Raw genomic sequence first — 19,094 nt, 5'->3', positions numbered from 1 at the left:
CGTAATTCTGTTTTAAATATGTTAGTTTATATAATATAGGTATAGCAAGCTCGCTGGCTATTCTGTGTTGTGAGGTGGAAAAATTTATAGAATCGAATCTGTTTCTGGCTGATCTGGAAATGGCAAATGAAGAGACATTCGGAAAAATTTGTAACGCATAGATCTATTATATGCGGTTTTTCATTTAACTCTGCCCGGTAATCTCCAGAGTGAAATGTTGCCTTTCCGTAAGTAAATTAACATTTCAATGCTGCAGCATGTGTTATGTAGTTACTGTATTTCGTATATTTGAAACAGTCCGATGCATAGAAATAATAACTAAATAAATGACATTTGATGGATGATGTGATAGCAGTAGTGTAACTCAGAACAGACAATATGAGAAATGATACGTTATATATTTGCTAAAGTTTTCGTTGAGTAAAGTTGCGCAGCGAAAGCGTACTAGGGTCATCACCCAGTTCTCCGCAGGTCTAAACTACGCTCTGCAAAAAAACAAAAACAAAAACAAAAACAAAAACAAAAACAAAACAAACTGAAAAAATATGGATACTATTTTTGATATTTATTACGTAGTTATTTACAAATATATCAACCGTATACATATATGTATAACTACGGTGGTGAATACAAATTACATCATGCAATGGAAATTTGTATTGAGTCAAGGGGTCACCAATTGACCGGAGTACGCCTGAACCTAAGTAACGGGATGGGCAGAAACGATAACAAGACTTCCCGATTAGTAAATCGGATATGTTAAGTTGCTCTCTTACGTCTATTCACTCCGTGAGTGCTGTTGAAAACACGATGCTCTATGCAATTTGTTGCATGGTAGGGTAGGTGGTGGCGGCGGCGGCTGAACCAACCACCAAACGCGCTAGCCTGGTGAGAAACGTAGCAGGACAAGAAAAAAAAAATGTCTGTCAAATGGATGAACCTAGTGTAGAGTCAACGATTATCTAGCAATGGCGCGAAGACCTAAAATATTTCGAGATGATGTCCGAAGATCGGCGCACTGTCTGACCTCCGAAAGGGAAGCACCACTTTTGTCATAGAATGTCTTTTGGAGAAGATCACTTTGTCATAAAACCCTTTCACAATGCTGAGACAGATATCTTACTTTGACCCGTCTCTAGGTTCTTTGGCATTGATAATGTGTATCGTACATAGTGTCTCTGTAACGATAATATTTTTTTATAATCGTCAGTGACTGTTTTGTGGCAGGTTGATTTTTCATTTCTTAACGTTCTGAGTTCAAATCATGCCGAGTTAGATTTTTGCCTTGCATTCATTCGCGGTCGATAACATAAAGAACCAGTCAAGTACTAAGGTACTTGATGGTATCACTTTATCTCCTCTCATCAGAATTTCTGGCCTTGTGCCTAAATTAGGAAACATTAATAAATAGAACGGGAAAAATTCAATTTTTCCTTAGAGATAACTTGGTATACTTTTCTTTGGAGAACCGTTTGTTCCCCAGTTATCATCTTGATCTGATCACCATTGTCGTTATTGTGTAGCATTCATAAAGATACTCATTCTCCCACCGAAGATCCGCAGAAAGATAAGAGTTTATCTGTCAAGTGACGAAGTTAAAAAACTCCTTTAATCTCCGCTCTGATAATTCGATCTCAAATATTCATATCACCAATCGACTCATGAAAATCCGTTTAGTAAATGCCATACTCCATCACTGAGTTGTCTCCGCCCACTTTTTCTCCTCCTTGTGTATGGGTGTGTGATTTCAAGTGCTTCAGGAAGCGAACAAGCAGCTGTTTCACTAGATACAAATAATGCCCTTCCACTTAGATATTTGCTACTCGTCAGAGTTTAATGTGAATATTTTTTCCTTGCCTTAAAAAAAAAAAATGTCTTACAAAGCAATAAAATTAGTAAAACTTGTTCAGAAGGTAGAATAATTGATTTGAAAAAAGGTGCTGTAAAATAAACTTGCTGTTTTCAAGTCATAAAGAACTCACACACATGAACACCACCGAACTTGCCTTCAATAGTAACTTGATTCTGCTTTAATTCTTCTCAGCAAATATCCTGTAAGCCTTTAAACGACTGCAACAGCTACACAAACAAATCCGTTTGCCTTTTCTTCTTGTTCCTTTTCTTTTTTCCTTTTGTGTACAGCACTACTCCAATCACCCCCCAGTTGAAAAATTCTGTTATCACCCCGATCCACTCAGTGTCTTTCGCTGGAGATCTTTTTTTTTTTTTTTTTTTTTTCTTAGGTGGATTTAGATTCTCAGAAATTACCATTGCAGCACTGATTGGAGGTGACATCGGCCATCAGTCGATGCACCTTCCTCGTGCTGAGCCGATGTAATTCGATTCCAAACTTCACTTTAAACGCTGGGCCGTTGCTGCATGGTACGGTGTACGTGTTTACCCGAACCCACTCATTGTTCACCGATTTCCACTTAACCAAACAATGGCAAGCATCTATCTTCTTCTACTCGGGATTCAACAAATAAGATATTTTGACATTTAAGAAAGAAAGAAAGAAAGAAGAAAAATAAGAAAGGAGTAAAGAAAGGGGTACTTACAGCGGAAACGGGGGTTATTTTGTGCTAGTCTTCGTCTTCTGAAAAAATGCTATTACTTGCTCTCTTACTTTTGAATATCGCGCTAGATATTTTCATTTGGTCCCTTTAGCTTTTTTGCTGTTAATTGTTGAAAGGAATCTTGATATTGTATAAGATAAACTACCTTTCTAAATGTTGTTACGGCGCTGTCTTAATAAATATTGTAATTGTAAAACAAGAAATGATTTGTTGTCGCATCTTCTTAAAGTTTTTATTTGTTTTGGTTTTCAGTTTCTTCTGTCTAGTTGTACTTACCTTGACAATATGATTCCAAGAGGGCGTTCTGCGTACTTATCGAATGGTAGGGTCTATGGTAGGGTCTCTCAACTATGGTAGGGTCTCACAGATTTTAATTTAGCGAATTGAAGCAAAAACCGTTTGATTAAATAAGATTTTCAATGCAATAAATTTGTAGATTATATGCATGCATATCATGTGTATAGAGTAAAAGCTGCTTATTATGATCACCTTGCGACGAAACCTTATCTGGATGATAACATTAAGCAAATAGTTTGTAATCAAAAATTTTGATAATGATAATCACGGGTAACAATCATGAAAATTAAAATCATTATATAGATACGTTATATACGTATAAATGTATGTCTGCATTATATGCATTAGGATATATCCTGTTTGCTTCTAGGAAGCTGCTGTGATGTGCATTTCTGTCGATATATACATATGTATATATATATGTATATATATATGTATATATATATGTATATATATAAAACAAATAATAAATGAGTATATGCATATATACGTACAAGTATGTGCATACCTGCATCTACCTGTATATATAGGTGCATATCTGGGTACAGGACATTGCAAACAAAACGTGGATAAAAAAAATAATAATAACCAGAGTACAGAAAACACACAGGCCACATAGAGAACATTTTCCTTCATCAGCTACCCCCATTCTAACACAAGCGTTTCGAAACCGCTTATTAATTAGGTATGTAACAGTTACTAAAAGAAAGCAATTGTTAAAGCTTGACCGTCTGGAAATTTTTTTATAAGCTCATTTTCCAAGAAATTTCCTGTAATTTCGATTTCTGAAGTTTATTGAACTAAAGTTTTTCGCAAATATATATATTCGTTGCATTCGCTGCAGAGTAGATTTAATAAACAATACTAATTCGTTGCAGGCGAAATTTTCCGTTTTCATTTGCAACAGTCTCTCACTGTCTCTCACCTCTATTTTCATTAATGATAATTTAATATATATTCATTTCAATGTTTTCAAAACCCACAGTTTATTCTATATACGTAATGTAAAAAAATATTTATTGAATGAATGAATGCTATTAGACAAAATAGCTATATAAGTTTGAGGCTTCCATGATATAGTATACCGCTATAATTAAAAAAACGAAAATAAGTAATTTTGTTGGTATAGCTGTATGGAACGCTATAAGCCTTACAATAATAACTATGTGATCGACGTGTCTGAACAGGTGCGCGGTATAATAATATTATTATTATTATTATATATCTGTGTAAGCAATAAAACAGCTTACTTTTGAATGTCCTTTTTTCACTTTCTTCATTCTTCTTATATTACTTGAAAAATTTATTCCTTCAAAAAATCTATATAATCTTTCAAAAATGGAAAGTGTAATTCCAAATTTTGAAACATGCTAAAAAGCTATATTTTACTCTAAAGTAGAATCTCCTTGTCGGCACAATAGTCAGTTAAAAAAAAAAAGTTTCCGTTTCTCTCAGCCAATTTTTTCACATTAACCTTTTTCCGAACTCTAGATAAAATGACATACAACTGACCTTGTGAGAAGAATTGTGTGTTGAAAGATACATTCCAGTTTGTTCAAATGTCTGACCCTGTACCTTGTTTCATATCGAGGCAAAGGCTGGTTTGACGGGAAATGGTTTGCGCGTAAATGTGAATGAGAACTCTATTGCTCGAGACACGTGCGGTATCTTTGGGTTTAGCAGCGTTGATCCTGCATCAGGACCAGTATCAACCTCGATTTCAATATTGTCATGTTATTGAGATAGCTTTTTAGCATGTTTTAAAATATGGAATTACACTTGTAAGCTTACAATGATGCAACGTGTGCCATTGCAATAACATCGAAATTTCTTAAGAAGCAAAATGCAACTGCTTTGCTTTAGTTTGTCGTGGAAACCCTGATGGTGTGAGTTTGTTGATGAACTGAGTCCGACGCGACGACATGTCGCCGCCGGGCTTGGCCGACTGGGTCACCGCCGCTCCGCCGGACACGAAGGAGAACGATTGGGTACAGAGCAGAGCCTCGTTACAAACTGTATCCGAACTTATGTATATTTCTATGCAGCTTTTTAAAAATTTTTGATTTTTCTTATTTGAAATCCTGAAACACATTTTTCTTTTCCCGTGGCTGTAGTCTACTCAAAATACATGTATGGCATAAATATTCAAAATTTTGGAAAAGGAATTATCTATTTACTTAAGTTTAAATATAATTATTTGTCTCAAACTTCCTTCTCTACGTTAGGATGCATTTTATACAGAGGTGTGATACACTAGCAAATACGCTATATTTTTTCCCAGGTACCAATAAAATTAATAAAAAAAAAAACCCATTGGAATTTCGAGATTAAAGCAAAGCAATTCAGAATGAAAACTTTCTCCAGTAAATTATCGTCTTTCTTTTTTCGTTACTGGTGTGAATTATTACGGAAGCCACAAGTGCAACGAAAAAACAAACAAAAACAAAAACGAAAACAAAAAATAAACAAACAACAAAAACGTTTTCGTCTATTCTAATTTAAGTAAATAGAATTAGACACTGAATGTAGGAGTATAAGAGCTATTTGTTTGTATGTGTTCAAATAAGAGTTTTGAATGAGAGGATATCTGACAAACTAAATTTGTTTCAGCGATAAATTTCCACTCTCAGTCGTAAATCTATCTGCATTGGAAAAAGCGCACGCGCGCACACAAACACGAATGTGCACTATGCACATAAGCACACGCGCATACACACTCACGTGTACACACACACACACACACACACACACACACACACACACACACACTCTCTCTCTCTCTCTCTCTGTATTTATATGTATGCATGTATATGTGTGTGTATATATGTGTGTGTGTGTTTGTGTACGTGTACATGTGTGTATGTATATATTCTTTTATTCTTCTACTTTGTTTCAGTCATTTGACTGAGGCCATGCTGGAGTACCGCTTTAGTCGAAGAAATCGTCCCCAGGACATATTCTTTGTAAGCCTAGTACTTACTATATCGGTCTCTTTTGCCGAACCACTAGCTTACAGGTACGTAAACACGTCAATATCGGTTGTCAAGCGGTGGTGGTGGAACAAACACGGAAACACAAATATGAGAAATTTGCCCAAGGTACTACGCTGTGGAACTGAACTCGGAACCATGTGGTTGGGAGCCAAACTTCTTACCACACAACCACACCCGCGCTTCTGTGTGTGTGTGTGTGTGTGTGTGTGTGTGTGTGTGTGTGTGTGTGTGTGTGTGTGTGTGTGTGTGTGTGTGTGTGTGGTATAGTACATCTATTATATAAACTGGAGACAGGTTGGCTCTGACAGGCAGCATTGTCCTACATAGTCTACATAACGGCGGAGATGCCAGTGGTGCTGTCTGCGAGTGGATGGGCTCTGACAGGCTGCATTGTCTTACATTTTGCTCCACAAAGATGAAGTGTCAAGAAGTGCGTCTTAAACCATCCTGGTATGAGTCATATTTGCACTCTACATAACTTGTCTGTTTATATACTGTTGCTTACAAATACGTGAAATTGCATTGAGTATTATGTGAAGTGTTTTCGTAATTAAAGATAGGCTTGTGTTACACAAACTCCGTGTGTGCGTGTGTGTGTATGAGGAGGAAGCGCGTTTATATGTATGTTTGTGTGAGTGGATGTGTGAGTGCGTGCGTTTAACAGAGGAACGTTTGTAAGCTGTTGTCTATATTATATAGTTTATCAAGAAAGAGAAAAAGAAACAGTTTTCCTGTATAAAGACGTGTTTATAGTTATATTTGTAAAGGAGATGTTATTTATAGTTGATCGTTTAATTCAATTAATCTCATTTCCACTCGATGTTTTTATGAATAATTCAATACGATAAGCGCTTCACTACAGCACCAACGATAATGGTGAAGGATACATATCCGCTGATGAAGTCAGTTGCCAGAAACGTACGTCGTTGTCCCCTCTGCCTGTTTGCTTTGACAGTAATGTTAGCTAAGCCCCTTATATTTTCCCCAATCATCCTACTGTGGTTATTCGTAAAGTTAAAAACATTTAGAAATAGCCAAAGCCACCCCTTTCTTATTTATAGTTTTTGTTAGTACAACAACCAGAATTTTGTTACCAGAATAAAGGTCATGTGAGTGTGTGAGGGAGAGAGGGAGAGAGAGAGAGAGAGAGAGAGAGAGAGAGAGAGAGCGCGAGTGTGTGTTTACGTGCATACTCTCACACACATACACACATATATGTATATATTAATTTGTGTCAATGGAGTTATAAATTACAGAACCCAATATGCAAATGTAACGCATTCTTTGTCATAATCCTTTTAAAATTTAACAGAAGGACCCAAAGAGATTACTCCTAAAAGTTTGACATCGTCATTCGTACAATTGACAATTTGACTCCGCTCCCACATAAGGCCGTGGAAATATGTAAATAAATAAATATCTAATATATATATATATATATATATATATATATATATATATATATATATATATATATATATATATATAAAATCAAAATAAGCAACAAGGATATCCAAAGTTAATGCAGTACGATCGTTTCATGTGACTCCATTTAATTGAGCGATGTAAACATTACATCAAATATAAAATGTAGAGCAATCTTCAGCTGCACAAAGATACAGAAATTTAATGAAATTACATTTAACCAGAAGGACATATTTTTATAATTAAATCTAAACTCTCCAAGTAGAAAGGAGGAATACAAAAAACCATTTTGACTAGGAATACAAAAAACTATTTTGATTATATACAGTTTATATATATATATATATATATATATATATACTGGGTATTAGATAATAACCCGGTTATGTAACACCACATGCTCTTTTCTTTTTATCCATACCTGCCATCTCTGAAGAGAACCTAATTTTACTTAAGCGCGCTCTTATATAATATTCGGTCATCTAATATCCAGTGAAAAACCGAATGGTAAGATCGGCTGTAATGAATCTATAATACTGTGTATTTTCATTAGTATACTCACATTTTGGGACAAATATACGAATCATTTTTTTCTGACCTATGGATTCTTACACAACATATAATAATTGTGTGTGTGTGTGTGTGTGTGTGTGTGTGTGTGTGTGTGTGTGTGTGTGTGTGTGTGTGTGTGTGTGTGTGTGTGTGTGTGTGTGTGAATTCGCGTAGCCTAGTGGTTAAGGTGTTGTACTTAGAAGCACAAGGTCGAGGTCTCGATTCCCGGACATGGAGGTAATCTCTATTCGTTTAATAAGGCGGCGAGGAGGCAGAAACGTTAGCACGCCGAGCGAAATGCTTAAGGGTATTTCGTCTGTCTTTACGTTTTGAGTTCAAATTCCATCGAGGACAACATTGCCTCTCATCCTTTCAGGGGTCGGTAAATTAAGTACTAGTTGTGTACTGGGGTCGATCTAATCGACTGCCCCTCCCCCCTTTCCCAAAATTTCGGGCCTTGTGCCTCGAGTAGAAAAGAATATTTCTGTTCGTTTAGTTCCCCTTCTATGCGTAAATTCAGGATTCACTTTAGGTTGGTCGGTTGAGATGATTCATAGCACTTATTAACAAATTGTTCTTCAAAGTGACAACTGCTTTCTATAGTTAAATGAAGACCCTGGACAGTGAGTAGGGTGGGTGTATCTATAGAACAACTAACTATAATTAAATAAAGACGAGGGGAGTGAGGTAACTTCAACAGACGTTATTGACAGGATCTGCCATCAGTATCTTCAGTGGCGCCATGCTAATAATAAAAAGAACATTCAGTTTGGAAAGCTTTATGATTGGTGAGCGTGAAAGCTCTTGAAATGTGATGAAAACAAAACATCCTTGAGTTATTCGAACTCCTGAAAATAATGTATTGGTGAAAGGATACAGTGTTTAAGTGTGGACTACTAGTTTGTCTGTCGATAACGAGTTCAAATCCGCTGCAGATGTTTGGCTAAGTGACAGTTCTTATTATTAGCAGCATTTCGTTCGTCTTCTAAGTTCGAGTTCAAATTCTGCCGAAGTTGACTTTGATTTTCATCGTTTCGGGGTCGATAAACACAACGCCCGGTCAGGGAATCGAAACCTATGACCGCGAGTCCGCTGCCCTAACCACTGGGCCATTGCACCTCCACTGTTGAAGATGCGAACAAATAGATAATAGTTAATTCAGTATTAACATAACTACTCAGTGAGCCAAGTTGTTTTAATTAATTGAAATTCTTTGTGGGGAAAAAAGCAGATACAAAATATATAACTTAATTAATTCCTTGTCTCCAACCAGTCTTCGAGACTCTGAAAAGGAGAAAGCCGCTGCCCTTCTTCCTCTGATTTGACCATTGAAAAATACAACACGCGCACACACACACACACACACACACACACACACACACACACACACACACACACACACACACACACACACACACGTTATTGAATAATTCGGTTTTCATTGATTCGTTATTCTCTTTGCGGAAAATGAAATTGCATCACGTGATTTGTTTAACCCATCTTGCTGCTGCTGCTGCTGCTGTTGCTGCACATGACGTAACATTTTTGTTCACATTCTTTCTCTCTTTACATGAGAAATAGGTTTGGTATTTAGTTGATACCAGTTCATGAACTTAAGTGTTTATCTAAATAGGCTTGTCTCATACTCGTCTCATGTTCCCAGCGGACTAAACGGTGTAGGATGGCGAGGAAGATGTGATGCAACAGCCACCTTGACCCACGGGAGTCACACTTGCAGATAGCCATATCCGCCTCGATAGTGGTGAGCTGAGATGTGGTCCGGGGACCGCGAACACCGGAGGTCTCCACTATCACTGGCTCTGCCACTGACCTGTCAGAGAGCAGCCGATACTGTGACAGTCTGCCCTTCTCAGCCTGAGAAGCAGCGAAGCCTGGGTTCGCAACCTTTCTTCTTCTTTATTGCAGGCCCCATCTGCTACGTTTGCAATCCAAGAGAGTTTATAGTTGGGAATACGTTTGTTTGCCATTTATGAATGGGGGAAACCCGTAGTTTCGGATTAAGGTTCTTTGGCCAAAAGTGGGCCACTGAAAGAGGAAAAAAACTGAATAAATTGGATAGATTGTTGGTTTCAAAGTATTTTAAACTCGTATTTTCTTCTTTCGTCAACCATATTGTTTTCATTCCAAAGTCCTGCATTAACCACAACGCCCTGTTCTTTCCCCCAAAAGTTGGACCTCTGAAATTCATTCCTTGCTCATGTTTTTCTCCGCGATTGTCCACTTGTAATTGTTCAAGAGGGACATTGACTATATCGATCTTACCAGTCTGGGAGGACCCCCAAAAGCCATGGGCACCGCTCGTTTCCCTAGACCCAATCAATAAAAAATAAATCAAGACTGTAAGTTCTATGAATAGAAGTTGTTTTGATTTATATAATTCTACCGTTTTAGAGAAGATTTATTTCAAAGCAGTTCAAATTTATTTTGTTTTAAGCTCTTTAAAAGTAATATAGAAGAAAAATAGAATGTTCTACGATGTATGAGTTTAGAAGGAAAAAAAAATCTTTCGCTTTGTACCTAATAAGAAACTATTGTAATGTTGTTTCATCTGTCCCTTTGTTTACACAACCATAATAAAACCTGAACTTTTTAAAGTAGTTTAGAAAGTGGAGAAGTTCTGTCTATACTTTTTCATGTGAACCGGAATCTGGTATTAACATTAGAAGCCAGCAGTCTGTAAATAAATCTCTTATCACTTTGTAGCTTAGGCTTCGGCGGAAAAATAAGTTTGACATCTCCAAAAATAATATCGCTGGCCGTAATATTGGAATAGTAAGCCACAAAGAGGGAGATGAAGTCTCTGATGGCTGCATTAATTTCTATAACCTCTCACTTCAAACAGATAAACGCCCGATATTAAATAATTAAACCGTAGTCTGTTTGTTGAGGTTGTGTGTGATATATCTTTAGAATTGCAATAGCAGTTAAAGTTTAGACTATCAGGTAAATTTTTGTCTATTTCCTTTGGGACTTATTAATCTTTCTTGAAATAGATTAGAAGTTTTATATACACTGCAAGGCATTTTGTTTATCTCTCTGAGCAAAACGCTTCTACGTGCCTCACTTCACGTAACTTCTGGGAATAAGTCTGGGAAGGAATGAAGGAAACTATGTGAGAATGCTGAGAGAAGTAGGGACTAATGTTTCCAATGCATAACAAAAATATTCGTCTACGACAGAGAATACCACCAAACCGTCAGTTCTCTCTTCATTCGGCGAAGCAGTTAATAATTATTTCGATGATGTACTTGCTTGATAAGTGATTTGATCTGAGAACTTCAGATGAGATTAAAATAATGACAGCGTGGAAGACTCATGTTAGCCATTCAAAAATGCACAGAGACTCTTAACTTCACTTAAACATTTATTATTTGGTGTCAAGATTTTCGTCGCAGTATCTGCAACAAGCTTAACTCTTGCCTCAGTTTCTATGACTTCACCAGCTCTAATTTTTGATCTTCTAATTCTCCGATCGTAATCCCATAAATTAATATGTGTGGGGCGTGGTTGAGAAAGACACCAATCGCTCTGCCTGCAACAGCAAGGCTGAGCTGGTGGCCAAAATCAAGGAAGTGTACGAAAACCTTCCCAGGAAGGAACGCGTGCGCCAGGTCCCGGAGTCATCTCTAGGCCGTAGCAGAAGCCGAGGGCAGCTACTTTAAGTAAACTGTTATCTCCCAGCTATTATATAATTGATATCTTTTGATTTATAAAAAAAAATACTTGTATGTATGCATGGGATATTGTGTTTTCTTTTCGTTTTATGCAAACTGTGGAATTTGGCCCGAACGCCCTGTAAATATTTCTTCTATAGCTTAATCCGGTGAGGAAGTGCAGCGCTCATGACCCTGCTTTCATGGCTTCAGAGGCGGGGACGGAGAAATGAGTTATTTTCCCACGGGCTATTTGGTCCGAAGACACGCTACAGAATGGACTGACACTGGTCACTGACATCAAATAATAAATGTTTAGTCAAGTTAACAATCTTTGTGCGTTTTTGATGGCTAATACATGTCTTCCACGTAAGGCAGTGAGCTGGCAGTATCGGTAGCATGTCGGACAATATGCTTTGCTACATTTCGTCCGTCTTTACTTTCTGAGTTCAAATCTCGCCTGGGTCGACTTTTCTTTCATCCTTTAGGAGTCGATAAACAAGTACCAGTCGAACACTGGGGTCGATGTAATCGACTTAATCCCGCCCCCGAAATTGCTGGCCTTGTGCCAAAATTTGAATCCAGTATGTATCTTCTACGTGGTTAATTGAATTACTTATTATGTTTCCTTGCTTCATAATCTTACCAATTCTAATGACGAGTTGAGAATTGCAGTTAGTTCTTTAAATGTTTCGTGAGATTCTATCAAGTCGTGTTTGGGTGCGAATTCACAGCTAAAGTGATTCCTGGACTTTAGTAAAAACATCAAAAAATCTTGATTCAGTAATTAAACATCTTTGAATTACAATTGCTGCTTACTTTCGAACACCAATCTGTTTGATAAGTACAATGGCAAAATGTTTAAGTAACCTCCAAAATTCATTAATTTTCGTTTCAAGGGCCTCTGAATAAACAACTTTATAAATTTCACCCAAGGTTCCATGTCTAAATAATCATTTTTTTAAAGTATGTTACGGTGGCAAAAATTAAATCAGGGTCAAATTCTGTTTTATGGCCTCTACAAATAACTTTTGGGCGAAACGGTAGGATTCTAGTAATTCTAGATTTTAATGATCTTTACAAAAAAGGGTCCAGAATAAAGGCGTTGGTGTAGGATTTGTATTTTCTTAATTCTCACATCACTTCTGTTATTTTTGCTTTATGTTCAAAATAAATTGATGTCTTAAATTTTTGATGAGAGACTGTCAGACTATTTAGTAGTCATATGTGACCCAATGCATTGGGGGTTCAATCCTTGGATCAAACGGCACGTTGTCTCCTTGATTAAGGCACTTAGTTTTATGTTACTCCAGTCACCTCAGTGACTCGGCCGACTCTTGAAACGACCCCTTCTTCTTCCTGTCCCATCCTGGATGTTTCGCTTTGTCGAATGAAGAAGGGAACCAAGAAGCTGTCTGCATCTGCCAGCGACTACATAGACCTCTAAAGAAATTCAATGAGGGAAAGCATGGTGCATGCTACAAAGTCATACACATTTACGAATGACGGCCATAATTACAAAATGTGTGCGTGTGTATATATATATATATATATATATATATATATATATATATATATATTTTTTTTATATAGTAGAAATGTCTTCTACTATAGCCTCGGGCCGACCAAAGCCTTGTGAGTGGATTTGATAGACGGAAACTGAAAGAAGATCGTCGTATATATGTATATGTATATATATATATGTGTGTGTTTGTGTGTCTGTGTTTGTCCCCCCAACACCACTTGACAACCGATGCTGGTGTGTTTACGTCCCCGTAACTTAGTGGTTCGGCAAAAGTGACCGATAGAATAAGTACTAGGCTTACAAACAATAAGTCCTGGGGTCGATTTGCTCGACTAAAGGAGGTGCTCCAGCATGGCCGCAGTCAAATGACTGAAACAAGTAAAAGAGTAAAAAGAGTATATATATATGCGTGTGTATGTGTGTGTGCGCGCGCGCTTAATTTTTTGTGTTTGAATATATGTGCAAGCTGGTGAACTGGGACGTTATGAGTTAAATGCTAGGGCCATCCAGTAGTTCTTGCCATGAATCGAATCAACAACACTTATATTAGTAGCCTATACGCCCTCTTCACAATGTCATCCGTAGTTCTCTTACCAATATGTTAATACACACACTTTTCCCCGTTTGAAAATACGTTCTTTTTCGGGAATAGCGTGCGGTTTTAAATTAAAAAAACAACCCAAAATAAGATTACATCTTAAATATGCTGATTTTCAATAGTAATAAATTCTTGTGATTTCTTTCCATGCATTTTTTTGCTTTTTTAGTACTTTTTCAAATCTGAATTTTGAAGTTATTTCTATAGAAACTTTTTTGATATTTTCGAACCAAATTTTAGACCGAAACAAAATTTGCTTGCAAATTTTCACTTATCGGAAACCAATTCTTTCCATCGTCTCCAGGGACAGCAAATAATATTTTGTTCTTTAGAATGATAAATTTACATTCCCGCACTCATATTGCAATGATATCATGTTGATTCCAACATCACCCGTATAGAAATGCTATTTTTGAATTTGGCGTCTGGTTGGAAATAAAATATTGATTTCTTACATAGATGCAATGCTGACTCTCTGAAAAACGAACGAGGCTTAAAGAACAATTGATTTGGCTCAATATATTACATGTACCTCAGTTTTTATACCCCGAATGTGTAAAATACAAATATTTACACCACTTGTTCTTGAACCTTGCACTCAAACATTGTTGAAACTAAATATTGTACTACAGTCTTAATCTGAATTTCTTTAGTTTCTCATAATATTTTTCACCCTTTTAATTTAGAATAGATAAATGAATAAATAAATCTTTCTTCTTACTCTAGGCACACGGCCTGAAATTTTGGGGGAGGGGGCCAGCCGATTATATCGACCCCAGTGCATAACTGGTACTATTTAATCGACCCCGAAAGGATGAAAGGCAAAGTCGACCTCGGCGAAATTTGAACTCAGAACGTAACGGCAGACGAAATACTGCTAAGCATTTCGGCGGGCGTGCTAACGTTTCTGCCAGCACGCCGCCTTAATATTACATTTGATCTGGTCTTGGGAAATACGACCGAACAACTCCAAACATGTTTTGGTCTTGATATTCTTTCTTCTATAGACACGATATTTGGAGGGGGTGGGCTAGTCAATTACATCGACCCCGATGTTCAAACCGGAAGAAATGACACTAAGCAATTTTGTCCGGAATGCTAACGATTCTGCTCGCCCACCGCCTTGTTTTGTTTTTCATATTATGAAACAATTAGAAGTCGGTGGGTTTGCAGAATCGTTCTCGCGTCGGACAAAATGCTTGGCGGCATTTCTTCCGACCTTTAAGTTCTGAGTTCAAATTCCGCCGAAGTCAACTTCGCCTTCCATTCATTCGTTCGGGGTCGGTAAAATAAGCACCAGTCAAATAATTCTGAAATTTGTGGGGAGGGGACTGGTCAATTGCATCGACCCCAGTATTTCATTGGTACTTAATTTATCGACCCCGAAAGAATGAAAAGCAAAGTCGACCTCGGCGGAATTCGAACTCAGAACGTAGCGGCAGACGAAATACCGGCGTGCTAATGGTTCTGCTCGCTCGCCGCCTTGCACCAGTCAAATAATATGATCGATGTAACCAACTTACCCCACCCGCCTCGCTCCGCCTCAAAATTGATGGCCTTGTTGTTGTTTGTTCCTTCCCGAGTCATGTTTGGCTCATAAGGGCCAGTTTCCCGGTTTCATTGGAGTATAGGTTCCCTACCTGGACGGGACGCCGGTCCGTCGCAGGTGTGCTGCTAGATGCAGGAAGAAAGAGTGAGAGAAAGTCGTGGCGAAAGAGTCAGCAGAAGTTCGCCATTACCTTCTGCCGGAGCCGCGTGGAGCTTAGGCGTTTCGCTCATAAACACACACATCGCCCGGTCTGAGATTCGAACCCGCTATCCCTCGACCGCGAGGTCCGCTGCTCTCACCACTAGGCCACGATGGCCTGGAGCCAATTGAAAAGAAATAGATAAGTCTAGATGCAAAAGAATTCACTATTAAGTTATTGTTTAGCCTCAAGTCAGCTTTAATCCAGTGAATCTATAATTAAAAGTTTGTCGACTGTGAGTACCACTTCTTATATTTCAAACTTAGTAATCTATCTAATAACTCGTGCTACATTTTTTTTTAAAGTTATGATATGATTTGTGGGAGGTTCATAGCAGGTCGCTAAATGAAGTTGACTGATGTATATGATTACATATTTTACTGCGTCTAATCTTAGAACAGAATGGAATTTCTTGATTATAGTATGCAATAAGCATGGTACTTGCATTGAAATTTGTTTTGACAGAAGTGAAAAGCTAAATACAGGGTATAAAATAGATAGTATAATAGATAAACAGATAAGCAGAACAAACAAAAGCAACAGCGCAGAGTGTTAAATATATTTAAAGTTGGTCTCTGTAGATTTGTAGTTGATAGTTCGTTTAAGATATGCACAGCACACAAGGAAAAAAGCTTAAATCTTCTAAAACTAGTTATTTTCTGTAATGGAGTTGTCGGATATATATATATATATATATATATATATATATATATATGTATATGTAAACATGCAACGTATCTATAACCATAGAGAAACAACTTTCTTAAAGTATTTCAATGCAACATTGCATATCAGTTATCGGACAAGTTTTAAGAGCACAATGCCGTGAATATATTTTCAATATATATATATATATATATATATATATATATATATATATATATATATATATATATATTGAATATATATATATATATATATATATATATATATATATATATTCATACATTCATACATTAACCAAGAGCACGTGTGTTTAAGAAGATTAATCGAAAGTGCTCGCACACACTAGGAAAAAAAATTTCTTCTCAAGAAGGTTAGTAGCATCCTGATAAAAGATTTTATAACTTTAAAGAAAAAGTTAGTAATTTTCAGAAAAATTTTTATATATAGGCGCGGGAGTGGCTGTGTGATAAATAGCTTGCTTACCAACCACGTGGCACCTTGGGCAAGTGTCTTCTACTATAGCCACGGGCTGACCAAAGCCTTGTGAACGGATTTGGTAGACGGAAACTAAAAAAGAAGACTGTCATATATATATATATATATATATATATAGATATATATATATATATATATATATACACATGTATATATATATAATATGTGTGTGTGTATGTATATATTTGTGTCTGTGTTTGTCCCCTCACCATCGCTTGACAACCGATGTTGGTGTGTTTATATCCCCGTAACTTTATGGTTCGGCAAAAAAGACCGATAGCATAAATACTAAGCTTACAAAGAATAAGTTCTGGGGTCGATTTGTTCCACTAAAGGTGGTGCTCCAGCATGGCCGCAGTCAAATGCCTGAAACAAAGAATAGCGTTCTTTCCCCTGTCTAGATTTACTTGCAGTAGCATGGAATGGACAAAATTAACTCCAGAAACGACAAACAGTAACCAAAATGCTATAAATCATTCTGTATGATGATCTGACCACTCGGTCAACTTGGCGTGGAGTGAATCCTGGTCTTGTGACTTGGGTGACAACTCTAAACATACTCCCGCCTAATTACACTTCATCAGCAAAGCCTTACAAATACACTGCCAGATTTTAATTCTAAAGAACCACCCAGAATCTAACAGGACTAGAAGTTGATGAGTTTCAAATGTGATAGGCGAATATTTTCTTAGGAAACTTTCAGATTTTTAGAATTAGAAATTCCACTCTGGGAGATAAAAAAAAAGAGAGAGAAAGAGAGAAAAAAATGTAGGAAACCTTTTCGGCTCCGTTTTAAAATCTTAATCTCCTGATAAAAGGTTTAATCAGTTGCTTACCATAACACTAGATACCGATCTTGCTACCTTCCATGTAGATTTTTTAAATATTTTTATTTATTTATTTGTAGTTCTTTTACATATTCCAAATTTTCAAGACTTTTCTTCGTCGATATCTTTTGGTGATTACACGTCAACGTTTCTCTGTGTATGTGTTCCGCCACGTGAATCATCAATTTCCCTATTAAGTTTCGTATCTCTGCCTCTCTTTTTTCCCTCACAGTCTTTGTTACCACCTCTCTCTCTCTCTCTCTCTCTTTCTCTCTTTCTTTCTCTCTCCCTCCATGTCTTTTCTGCGATTGGTAATGGATATAAACATTATTTTCAATTTTATTTGCCCCAAGCATTTTGTACAAACTGGAATATATATTTCAGCGCGCTTCAATGAAAAAGGTAGATATATATTGTTAAAATAGAGAATTCAATCCTCCTCCTCCTCTTCCTCCTCCTCCTCCTCCTCCTCCTCCTCATTATTACTATTATTATTATTACTACTACTACTATTACCTTGCTGGAGTTGGTATATGTGTATGTTTAGAGTTATGAAACTACGTTTGGGGAATTATTTATCACTGGAATATATATTCTGTTACGAATTGAAAAATTTCATCAGACTTAGCAAAAGGATTTGTCTCCAAACCAAACTATTCATGAATTACATTCGTAATTCATACCTTGAGTGTATCTTCGAATGATTTTTATGCCGATTCCAAACCCTCGAAATCATGCAAAGAGTTTATTGCTTCTTTAGATCGAGGAAATATTATTTTTTTTATTAAACTAAACAATTTAAAATCTTTAACCCTATAGCATTCAGAATATTCTGTCAAATGTAATGCTTAGTTCGGAGGTACAATGGCCCAGTGGTTAGGGCAGCGGACTCGCGGTCGTAGGATCGCGGTTTCGATTCCCAGACCGGACGTTGTGAGTGTTTATTGAGCGAAAAAACCTAAATCTCCACGAAGCTCTGGCAGAGGATGGTGGCGAACACTGCTGTACTCTTTCACCACAACTTTCTCTCACTCTTTCTTCCGGTTTCTCTTGTACCTGTATTTCGAAGGGTCAGTCTTGTCACACTCTGTGTCACGCTGAATCTCCCCGAGAACTACGTTAAGGGTACACGTGTCTGTGGAGTGCTCAGTCACTTGCACGTTAATTTCACGAGCAGGCCGTTCCGTTGATCGGATCAACTGGAACCCTCATCGTCGTAAGCGATGGAGTGCCACGAATGCTTATTTATTCTCAACGTTTTCAGTTAATCATGCATTATCTTGTAGCTTCAAGATTTTCAGTATGTGACTGTTTTATCTTTAAATTAACATTGCAGAGTAGATGTTAGAGGTGTGGTCCGGTCGGTCTAAACATAAAACACGTAGAATATTTTGGCTGGATATAGCCAGTTTAAATGTCGAGGGTTAAAACTCTAAATATACTTCATTATCTTCAAAAACTGTTCTATCTGAACTGGAGCATCTGTAAATCCCAACACTTACCTCACAAAAAAACCTCTGATCTTGGGCCACACGTCTTCTGTACCTTCGACTCATGGATTCCATCCCAACTTCGTTTTAAAAGAACTCAGTGTTTTTCTTTATACCGGAAATCTGTTCCTAATGTTTGTAGTAGAGGTGACTCCGCGGAAAGTACTCAAGGTGTTGGTGGGAGATAAACTGCTGACGAATCAAATCTGCCACTCAATTTAATTTAAA

The sequence above is a fragment of the Octopus bimaculoides genome, chromosome 11, assembly GCF_046866305.1.
Source record: "Octopus bimaculoides isolate indiv1 chromosome 11, ASM4686630v1, whole genome shotgun sequence".
Lineage (NCBI taxonomy): Eukaryota > Metazoa > Mollusca > Cephalopoda > Octopoda > Octopodidae > Octopus > Octopus bimaculoides.
This window is presented reverse-complemented; position numbering follows the sequence as displayed.